The following is a 10,625-nucleotide window of genomic DNA, read 5'->3' as shown; positions in this document are numbered from 1 at the left end:
AAAAAGGGGATGATAGAGTGTTTTCCCAGCATGCAGGAGGCCTTGGGTTCAATCCCCAGCATCATCGGGAAAAAAGGAAGAGGAGAAGGTAAAGGAGGAGGAGAACGAAGAGGAGAAAGAGGAAGAAAAAGGGAAGGAGGATGAGGAGAAAGAAGAGGAAGAGGAAGAGGAGGAAGAGAAGAAGGAAAATGTAGCGATCGCCTATCTTGCTAGCAAAAAAGACGCACCACAACAGGATCATTCTACAGGCGTTTATTGCGGGTTTGATTGTAGTTGCGAAAGACCCAGAGCCCAGAAACCAGCCCTCCTTATATATGCTTAGGAGGACTGCGTCGCCACCTGATTGGTGCATTTTGTGCACCCTAATTAGCATACTCAGAGTCACCATGATTCAGCAAAACAGATAGGTTGTGCATGCGCACTTAGGTTGTTTTTCTCAAAGCTGGCCATCCTCCCTTTGGGCTGAGCGCCATCTTATAATGGCGAATGCAGTGGCTTCCTACAGGAAAAGAAGGAGAAAGAGAACGAGGAGGAAGAGGAGAAGAAGGAAGAGGAGGAAAAGAAGGATTAGAATAATTGTACACTTTACAATAAACTACACAGGACATTGCAAGCCTGTGACCTGTGAGTCTGTGAGTCTGTGACCTGTGGGTCTGTGAGCCTGTGAGTCTGTGAGCCTGTGACCTGTGAGTCTGTGAACCTGTGACCTGTGAGTCTGCGAACCTGTGACCTGTGAGTCTGTGAGTCTGTGAGCCTGTGAGTCTGTGAGTCTGTGAGTCTGTGACCTGTGAGTCTGTGACCTGTGACCTGTGAGTCTGTGAGTCTGTGAGCCTGTGAGTCTGTGAGTCTGTGAGCCTGTGACCTGTGACCTGTGAGTCTGTGAACCTGTGAGTCTGTGAGCCTGTGAGCCTGTGACCTGTGACCTGTAAGTCTGTGACCTGTGAGTCTGTGACCTGTGACCTGTGAGTCTGTGAGTCTGTGACCTGTGAGCCTGTGAGTCTGTGACCTGTGAGCCTGTGAGTCTGTGACCTGTGAGCCTGTGACCTGTGAGCCTGTGACCTGTGAGTCTGTGACCTGTGAGCCTGTGAGTCTGTGACCTGTGAGTCTGTGACCTGTGAGCCTGTGAGCTTGTGAGCCTGTGACCTGTGAGTCTGTGAGTCTGTGAGCCTGTGACCTGTGACTTGTGACCTGTGAGTCTGTGAGCCTGTGACCTGTGACCTGTGAGTCTGTGACCTGTGAGTCTGTGAACCTGTGACCTGTGAGTCTGTGAGCCTGTGAGCCTGTGACCTGTGAGTCTGTGAGCCTGTGAGCCTGTGACCTGTGACCTGTGAGTCTGTGACCTGTGAGTCTGTGAGCCTGTGAGCCTGTGAGCCTGTGAGCCTGTGACCTGTGAGCCTGTGAGTCTGTGAGTCTGTGACCTGTGAGTCTGTGAGCCTGTGACCTGTGAGTCTGTGAGCCTGTGAGTCTGTGAGTCTGTGAGTCTGTGACCTGTGAGTCTGTGAGTCTGTGACCTGTGAGCCTGTGAGTCTGTGAGTCTGTGAGCCTGTGAGTCTGTGAGTCTGTGAGTCTGTGAGTCTGTGACCTGTGAGTCTGTGAGCCTGTGAGTCTGTGACCTGTGAGTCTGTGAGTCTGTGAGCCTGTGAGTCTGTGAGTCTGTGACCTGTGAGTCTGTGAGTCTGTGACCTGTGAGTCTGTGACCTGTGAGCCTGTGAGTCTGTGAGCCTGTGACCTGTGAGCCTGTGACCTGTGAGCCTGTGAGCCTGTGACCTGTGAGCCTGTGAGCCTGTGACCTGTGAGCCTGTGAGTCTGTGAGCCTGTGACCTGTGACCTGTGAGCCTGTGAGTCTGTGAACCTGTGAGCCTGTGAGTCTGTTAGTCTGTGACCTGTGAGTCTGTGAGCCTGTGACCTGTGAGCCTGTGAGTCTGTGACCTGTGACCTGTGAGCCTGTGAGTCTGTGAGTCTGTGCCCTGTGAGTCTGTGAGTCTGTGACCTGTGAGTCTGTGAGCCTGTGAGCCTGTGAGTCTGTGAACCTGTGAGTCTGTGAGCCTGTGAGTCTGTGAGTCTGTGAGCCTGTGAGTCTGTGAGTCTGTGAGTCTGTGAGCCTGTGAGTCTGTGACCTGTGAGCCTGTGACCTGTGAGCCTGTGAGTCTGTGAACCTGTGAACCTGTGAGCCTGTGAGTCTGCTAGTCTGTGAGCCTGTGACCTGTGACCTGTGAGCCTGTGAGTCTGTGAACCTGTGAGCCTGTGAGTCTGTGAACCTAGCATTTGGAAGGTGGAGACATGAGGCTCATGAGTACGATATCATAATTTACTTTGTTTTTATTTTAGTCATTTATTTATTGACTTATTTTTTGAGATGCAGCTCATTATGCATGTTGTTGGCCTTAAACGTGTGATTCCCCTGCCTCCATCGCTCCAGGGCTTGGATTAGATACATGTTACCTGTCACTGTTTTCAAAGTCTGAAGAAACACTAGGAAGAATAAAATCAGAGGGCTTACATGTCTTGAACTTTACATCATGTCTAAGCGATGAATTCTCTTTTGCTTGAGAAGAGATGGCAAGAAGACTGATATTTTGAAATCACATTAAAACCAAGTTTCAGTGCCTCACACTCGGCCCTTGGGTAATTCATCTTGTTAAATGGGTCTGTGGAGGAGACAGTTTCCTTCAAACAGAATCACTTAGATGTCTAATTAGAGGGCAGATCCCTCTTTGGCCATTTTTGTGTGCTGAGCTCAGTCAACGCCAAGCCTCTCCGAGATTATTTACTTACTCCAGGGAATGAAAAGATGCCATGGTCTGTGGACCACGGGGCTTTATTCTTCACCTGTGTATCATGTTGTTCATTCCTCGTCATCTTTTTCATGTTTTTTAAAGAAAAATCACAAGAATATATAAAAGTTTCTGATGAATAGAACCTTACATTTTTAGGAGAAAATGGCTGGAGCAGTTTGGGGCTCGGGGCTGCCTGTTGCTCTTCGGTGAAAGCTTCCCACAGCCCTGGTTTTATCCCGCCACATGCTCAGTGCCAGGATTTACATGACCGCCGTGGGGAAGGACAGCTGGATTTCGCATAAAGACGAGTAACTGACTTTTCCCTGGGGAGAGACAGAAAGGATAAGTGCAGGAGGTGCAGAGACAATATTATCAGGAATTATATTTCTGCCCGGTTCTTTTATTCCCTCTGAATCCTGGATTCTGTTGCAAATAACAAAAGCAAGAAACTCGTTGGCTTAAAGCCAAGGTCTGGGATTGTGCAAGTCCAGCCAGCCTTCCGTCTGAAGGTTCTGCATCCACAAATCAGCCAATCATAGGCTGAAAACGTTATTTAGAATTCATCTGTACTGAGTGTGTAGATTTTTTTTCTTGAATAATTCTCTAAACAATACCGTATAACTGCTAAGGTGCCATGAGTATTTTATTGGGTACTATAAGTAATCAAGAGATGGCTTAAAAGATACAGAAGGGTGTGTGTGTCATTTACAAGGGATTTGGGCATCTTCAGACTCTTGTGTCTGTGGGGGACCTGGAAGCTCCTATGGATAACAAAGAATTCATTATGAGAAGAAATGTGCCTATTAATGATAATCCTATATTATTTGAGTTATTTTTGTTTATCAATATTGGCAAGAAGCATAAATTAGTAACAATTTGAATTAGAGAGGAAAAGAAGAATTTCTGTGAGGATTCTTCCTCAAAACACAGAAGGAACTTTGTTTGCTTGGCTTTGTTGTTGTTTGGTTGGTTTAAAATATTTGTTACTCACAGCTTTGTGTTTCTTCCTGTTTTACACTTGTGTGTTTACTTTTGCTTTTGCTTGTGTGTCAGACATAGGGAGGAGGGAACGTACATGCACCCACACATGTGGAGGTCAGATAACAGCTGTGAAAGTCAGTTCTCCCCCTCCACCATGTGCTGCCTGGGGTTTGAACTCAGGTAGGCAGGCTTGGCGGCAGGTGCCTTTACCTGCTGAGCCATCTCGCAGGCCCTAGTTTTGCACCGAAACCTTATTTACTGGAGACCTGAGAAATCCAGGTGAAGCCAGTGACTCCTCAATAAGTTCTGTGGAATTCCCTAGCTAGCCAGCCACACACAGAACTCTGCTCCAGAGTGGCTTCTCTGTTACTGTGGTAAAACACTGACCAGAAGCAGCCAAGGGATGAAAGAGTTTGGTCTACACTTCCGAATCCCAGTCCATCCTGAAGAGAAGCCAAGGTAGGAACTTGGGGCGGGAACCTAGAGGCAGGAGCTGACACAGAGGCCAAGGAAGAACGCTGTTTATCAGCCGGCTTGCTTGCTCCGGCTTGCTTGATCCGGCTGGCTCCGGCTCGCTCTAGCTGGCTCCACTATCCTTCTTATACATCTCAGGATCGCATGTCTGGGGATGGCACCATCTGGGCCTGCTCCCATCAATTAGGAAAAAAGAATGTCCTGCAGACCTTCCCACAGGTCAGGCTGCTGGAGGCAACTCCTTTGGTTAAGACTCCCTCTTCCCAGGTGTGTCAGTCTGACTACCAAGATTAAACTCCACATCATTCCTGGAGCCTTTTATTCTTTTTCTGGGCTTAAGGGCTGGACCATCTGAATAGAAGTCTTAAGGTCTCATGATTATAACATTTGCCATTAGATTTTTATGGCTTCCCTTTATCAGGGTTTAAACCCTCAGTTCACCAACATAGTTTTCTAACATAAAAAGTGATTATTGGGTTGAATCTGTTAGCTCAGGACTATAATCCCAGCACTTGGGAGCCGAGGCCAAAGCAGTACTGAAAGTTCCAGGATAACCTTAGCTGCAGACTGGAAGACTGCCTCTTTTAAACCGGGGTGGGGAAGACTGTTCAACGTAATCAGTTGCTTTTTAAAAATCTGTTGAAGTAATGTGTTTTCATCAGTAACACACTGAATAATGGGGAATGCCGAATGGGCTTTGTAATGTTTAATTAATTTTAGACAGGGTCTCAATATGTAGACAAGGCCAGCCTAAAATTCACATTGTCATGCTTCTTCCTCGTAAGTGCTGGGGTAAAAGGCACACACACCGTGCCCATCCTGGACTAACTGTATTGTGGAAACAAGCCTAGCTGGGTTCTGATGAAGTAAGCTCTTATATATTATATAATATATTAATTTATATATAATTTAATAAGTTAATATGTTGTACATTACATGTAATATATTACTGGTTGGGTAATACTTAGTTTAAGACCCTGTGTGTGTGTGTGTGTGTGTGTGTGTGTGTGTGTGTGTGTGAGAGAGAGAGAGAGAGAGAGAGAGAGAGAGAGAGAGAGAGAGTTCAAGATGCACTCCATCTTGAACTCCTGGGCTCAAGAGATTCCCCTGCCTCAGCTTCCTATGTTGGCTTAAGATTTTTAAACCAATTGTATTTCTTTGGAAGCATCTTCATCCTGTCTTATCTAGCAGTAGCTCAGGACTGCACCAGCAGCAGTGTGCCAAGGGTGTGCCGTGGGTGTGCCATGGGTGGGGTATGAAGCCCGGATCTTGCTCTCAGTATCTGAAAGATATGGGAGTTGACAGTACTAATCTTTGGCACTGGCTTGGCCTAGCGTTTTCTTTGTGGAGAGAATGAGAAATCTGAAGCAAACTTCCCTCGTGACGGAAGCAGAGTTCGTGGCTGATTTGATGTGAACGGCAACTTCTGAGATCTGAACAGACTTTAAATGTTTGAAACCCTTAGTCGTCAGAGGCGCCATGGACAAGGGACCACAGGAGTCCTCATCCACGTTGCCTCTGGTCATAAAGATCCTCGGCTCTTTACCCCACTGTGCCTTCCATATATATTTTACTTAATTTTTATGGTTCCACCATAAACATGGCAACGTGGGTCTTGTGGTTGTGTTTCTGCTGTAGCTTAGGTCTGAAGTTACAGTTCGTATGTTGTGTATCAGTAGCGGCAAGCTTCCAGTCTTGCGAAGTCTTTTCGTTTTCCTGTTGAGTGGTTTTTCCTGTGCGTGTTACGGCGTGAAGACGGCCGGCAAACTTGGCCGTAGAGAAAGTCTGACCACGGCTTCCTCAGCTGCCAGATTAAAACTGCACCTGCCCCATAAGCTCCTTAAGGGGCTCAAGTGAGACAAGAGGGGGCCGCTGCGTGGGGCACAGCCAGGGCTCCGTCTGCTGCTCCAGCATCCTGGGTTTTAAACCCCCCTCTTCTGTCCGTTCAGAACTTGGATGCCCTTCCATCCACGGTGGTTCTTGGCCTTTTTTCGATCTTAGACTCGCTTTAGGTTCTCAGAGAGTTTACGTCAGTAGTGCAGTCTGAATAGTTCTCTTATGTGTGTACCCGCGTGTTGCAGTAAATAATAAAAATGGCTTATCCTTTTGCCGCCCCGAGAGCTCACTCCGCACGCATGCGGTCCCCACACCGCTTGGCACTCCAGGCCGCCTCTAAGAACTCAGGGTCGGTTCACTCCACGACCCTTGTTGTTTCTGTCCTGGGTGGATACGACTGTCCAGGCGTTTTCTTTCCTCTACCGCCCGGCCAATTAAGTCCATCTGGATCCAGATCACCCTTCTTGAGCTCCGTCTTGATTTCTCTCCCTCTCTCTCTGCCCCATCTCTCCTTCTGCTCCTCGACCTTTCTCCGCCTGTCTTCCTTATGTCCAATCATGCATCACTTTAACATAAATCTATACCCATGTGTACATGTATGTGGAGGCAGGAGGTTGCCATCGAGTGTCTTCCTCGATTGCTTTCCAGCTTACTTTCTGAGCCAGTCTATTCCCGGACCTGGAGCTCACCAATTTGGACAAAAGTTTGCTGGCCAGTGAGCCCCAGGGGTCTCCTTACTTTCGTTCTCCAGCGCTACCAGCACAGGTGTGTGCTGCCATGCCTACGTATTAACATGATCACTGGAGATTGAACTCAGGTACTGGTGTTCATGTGGCAGGCTCTTTACTGACCGGGCCATCCTCAGCTCTTCAGATTCCAATTTTAAAATTGCAGTTTTAGTTGTAGTTGAAGATCTTACCTTCAAGATGGTGTGGTATTAGGAGTCGAGGTCTATGGGAAGCGACTAGGTTTCATCAAAGATACAAGAGATTTTTCTCACTCCTGCCAGTATAAGGAGGAAGTAAAAAAACGTGCCAACTGTGAAATGGGCAATGAGCCCTCAGACACCACATCTGCCAGCACCTTGGTCTTTGATTCGGTGTCCTGGACCATAAGAAACACATTTCCATTGTTTATAGACTACAAACTTCAGCTGGGAGCAGAACCGTAGGCTTTTAATCCCAGCACAAAGGTAGCAGGATCACAAATTCAAAGTTATCTTCAAATTATATAGTGAGTTCAAGGCCAGTCTCAGCTATACAGTGAGTTAGGAGGCTAGCCTGGGTTACAAGAGGCCCTGTTTCAAAGACACCAAAAATAAGTAAAGAACCAACCTACCCAGTCTATATTTTCTTTTAGAAACCCAAAGAATTATCTATGCGTGGATGTTCCCCAGTCTCCAAGAGGCACTAAACAGGTTAAGAATTCGGCTGTAGAATGAGTTCTTCTAGGGGCATACCTTGGGGATTTGGGGTTCCTTCACTCTTGTTCTTGGTCTGGTTCTAATGCCTGGGAGCCTCTGCTCTGTAAAGTCCAGCGTGTCACATCTAGAGTTTGTTTTTCTGGGTTCAGAGGGGGTGCAGCAAACTTTATTGATGGTATTCAAGGGAGTAGGAGGGCTCCCTAGGCCCCTTCTGTTCTTATGGGGGTCTGGGATAGAAACTGTGAGGAAGATGAGAAACAACTCAGTGTTGGGGGCCGAGTTGGGACAGGGACTCCTTACTCCTGTGAGGGTCTCTCTCTTGCTCTCAGTGTCCTTGCTGGGGGGGGGGGGTGGCCCAGGGTTTCTTACTCCTTACAGGCCATGTAGGCCATGAGGTCCACCACCCTGTTGCTGTAGCCGTATTCATTGTCATACCAGGACATGAGCTTCACAAAGTTGTCATTGAGAGCAATGCCAGCTCCAGCATCAAAAGTGGACGAGTGGGAGTTGCTGTTGAAGTCACAGGAGACAACTTGGTCCTCAGTGTAGCCCAGGATGCCCTTTAGTGGGCCCTCAGCTGCCTGCTTCACTACCTCCTTGATGTCATCATACTTGGCAGGCTTCTCCAGGCGGCATGTCAGATCCACAACAGATACATTGGGGGTAGGAACACAGAAGGCCATGCCAGTGAACTTCCCATTCAGCTCTGGGATAACCTTGCTCACAGCCTTGGCAGCACCAGTGGATGCAGGGATGATGTTCTGGGCTGCCCCACGGCCATCACGCCACAGCTTTCCAGACGTGCCATCCACAGTCTTCTGAGTGGCAGTGATGGCATGAACTGTGGTCATGAGCCCTTCTACAATGACGAAGTTGTCATGGATGACCTTAGCCAGGGGGGCTAAGCAGTTGGTGGTGCAGGATGCATTGCTGACAATCTTGAGGGAATTGTCATATTTCTCATGGTTCACATCCATCACAAACATGGGGGCATTGGCTGAAGGGGCAGAGATGAAGACCATTTTGGCCCCACCCTTCAAATGGTCTCCTGTCTTCTCCTTGGTGGTGAAGACACCAGTAGACTTCACAACATACTCAGCACCAGCATCACCCAATTTGATGTAAGCAGGATCTTGTTCCTGGAAGATGGTGATGGGCTTCCCATTGATGACAAGCTTCCCATTCTCAGCCTTGACTGTGCCATTGAATTTGCCATGGGTAGAGTCATACTGGAACATGTAGACATGTAGTTGAGGTCAATGAAGGGGTCATTGATGGTGACAATCTCCACGTTGCCAGATGCAGAGCAGAAGGCAGCCCTGGTAACCAGGCACCCAATATGGCCAAATCCGTTCACACTGACCTTCACCATCTTGTCTAAGGACAAGGCTGGCACTGCAGGAGAAGATGCGGCTGTCTCTGGAACAGGAAGGGGCAGGGGCCTGTTATTGTTGTTTTAATTGGTGTACATTTATTTAATTAGGTTTTGTTATTGTTGTTGAGATAAGATATGCTTATGTAGCTCAGGCTAGTCTTGAACTTGGGGAAGTCCTCCTGCCTCAGCTCCTCAGGTGTAAGATTATAGGTAAATGCTGTTTTCCTGAGCACCCTGTATCTCAGTAGATGCTGGGAGTCCAGTCCTGTTACTATCAGTCACTCTAGCGCAGGGAATTTTTTTTAGCCTTAGCCTTATAGCCATTTGTGGGTTGGATGCTCTTTAGCATCCTTATTCATTAGATGTCCATTGTCCTTCCCAGTCACAACAACAGGTGTTCCCTGGGGCGACAAAATCACCTCCAGGTAACACTCACTACTCCAAAGCGAATGACATCCTGCAACTTCCATCTGACACCTGAGTCCCACCCTCTGCTGACTGGCTTCCCAGAGCTAAGTTAGACACAAGCTGCTCTCATAATCACAACCTTCCCCAGTTGTCTCTATTGCTCCGTGGCTGCCCTTCTGGGAAGATGCAGATGGAATCCTTGCAGCATCACCCACATGCCAAGCTGTGCCTGGCTTGCTAAGCATTTTTTTTTCTCAAAGACCAGTAACCAGCACCAGCTTTCCTACAGGAAGGGGCATGGTTGGTGTAGGTCTTCGTATCATCTCTGTGAGGGTCCAGCTAGCTCTTCTAAGAGTGACTGACTGTATCGTGAGACTATGTTTTCCTAGGTTACTAATCCCCTGTCCCTGGTAGTTTTATTTGAGGGAGCCTGTCCTTTTCCCAAGTGGAGAGAGAGAGAGAGAGGCTTCTGCAGGGGATAATTTGCCCCAATCTACTGTACAATAAGACCATCAGGAGTGAGAGGCAGAAACACCGGACTACAACCAGAATAGAGTCGGCACAGAGGTGCAGAGCCTAATTAGAGAGCTTCAGGACAGCAGAGCGGTGGTTGGTTGATTGATTGTCTGAGAGCTTGGTGTAGAGAGCTCAGGAAAGAAAGAACATTGTGTGATGCTATTATATAGAACATAGCTGATAACCGTGGGTCTCGGGGAGCAGAGAGGAAACGTACGGAACAAACTGTCCCTCAAACCTGAACCTGACCTGGTTAATTACGGTACGGAAGAGGGCAGAAGCTGAAAGGACCTCCAGGGAGTTCACCCAGACAGTGGCATGGGGGGGGCAAGATGGGGGTGGGGGGAGTATGGGGGGAAACCAACCCCAGCAGGTAGGAAATGGAATCCAATGACTTCAACACCAGCTAGACTATTTTCCTGACTTTCTCGAGGGCTCAGGCTCTGCTTTCCTGTTGGATAGGCTCCCCTCATGTTTATGACAGATGGCTCACACCAACAACTCCCTGCCCCCACTCTCCTGCTTGCAGAAAGAGGCAAAGAAGGGACTCTCATTGTCCCTAAAGACCCAACCCAGAAGTTGCACTGTTATCTTGGTTTCCATTGCACTGTGAAAACTTGCCCGTAGGACTATACCTTTTGACCTTTCTGAGAAATGGCTCAGACTTCTAAAGTCTGAAGGGTCTCTTTTCCTCTGGCTTCCTGTTTTCCTCTAAACTCACGTTTCCCAAGCTGCTAAACCTGCCTAGCAGATCTGTGGCTGGAAAACAAACAAACAAACAAATGTAAAACAAGCCAAGATGGAATCCTCACACATTTAACTTTCATTATGTGCC

The 10,625-nt window shown here is 47.9% G+C and overlaps 1 pseudogene across 1 annotated transcript; it reads right to left on the bottom strand.

Annotated features, from left to right (window-relative positions):
* Window positions 1-7,856: 7,856 nt before the first annotated feature.
* On the bottom strand, window positions 7,857-8,863 carry LOC308428641 (glyceraldehyde-3-phosphate dehydrogenase-like; annotated as a pseudogene). Its single transcript has one exon. The product of its transcript is annotated as a glyceraldehyde-3-phosphate dehydrogenase-like (transcript).
* Window positions 8,864-10,625: the final 1,762 nt, after the last annotated feature.

This window comes from Micromys minutus, assembly GCF_963924665.1.
Source record: "Micromys minutus genome assembly, chromosome: 13".
NCBI classification, from domain to species: domain Eukaryota; kingdom Metazoa; phylum Chordata; class Mammalia; order Rodentia; family Muridae; genus Micromys; species Micromys minutus.
Note: the sequence above shows the minus strand (reverse complement) of the source record. Positions and strands in the feature narration are given on the sequence as shown.